Genomic DNA, 604 nt, shown 5'->3' with positions numbered 1-604 from the left:
TTTTGTTTTTTTTTTCGCCCTCTCGCATTAGATTTAGGGTCTCCAAAGGACGTCATCCATAAAATTTACTTGGTGTGGCCTTATGTAAAAAAGAGCCTCATTTACATGAACATATTAGTTGATGATAGTCTTATCTTAGGTTAAGAAATCAGGCTATTCATTCTATCAGTTCCTCAAAAATTCTGCAAATGATTTGAATAAATTATGTTAAGTGTGGTTCACATTCATTGAACTTCCAAATATTCCTTTTCATATCTTCAACACTGTAGTACATAACTTTTAATTTTGCATCCATCCAAAATATTCAAAGATCTCTCTCACTGTCACAATTCTCTGGTGAAAACTACAACTTATCTCTGTACTGCATATCAAAAGTAACAAATAATAAAACAGAAGTAAGGCCACACCAATTTAATTTCTTGGTTAACGGATTTTTCTAGAAAAATAATGGAGCGGGCGGGCGAAAAAAAAAAAACAGCCTAGGCATCCTATTATGGCCCAAAATGGTACGATAGGAGCCATGAAGTCAACACACCAGGCTGGTTCAAAATTTAAACAATGAATTTTGAACTTTTAATGATACCACTGCATTGAAAGATGGAAT

At 33.6% G+C, this 604-nt stretch overlaps 1 protein-coding gene across 1 annotated transcript in view; it reads left to right on the top strand.

The window, feature by feature from the left end:
• Positions 1-604, top strand: part of LOC109488133 — a 6,892-nt gene that overhangs the window by 1,259 nt on the left and 5,029 nt on the right. The gene's annotated exons all lie outside the window — the stretch shown is intronic.

The sequence above is a fragment of the Branchiostoma belcheri genome, unplaced genomic scaffold (assembly GCF_001625305.1).
Source record: "Branchiostoma belcheri isolate BF01 breed outbred unplaced genomic scaffold, Haploidv18h27 scaffold92, whole genome shotgun sequence".
NCBI lineage: Eukaryota > Metazoa > Chordata > Leptocardii > Amphioxiformes > Branchiostomatidae > Branchiostoma > Branchiostoma belcheri.
The sequence above is the reverse complement of the archived record's forward strand: the minus strand, read 5'-3'. Positions and strand labels throughout refer to the sequence as shown.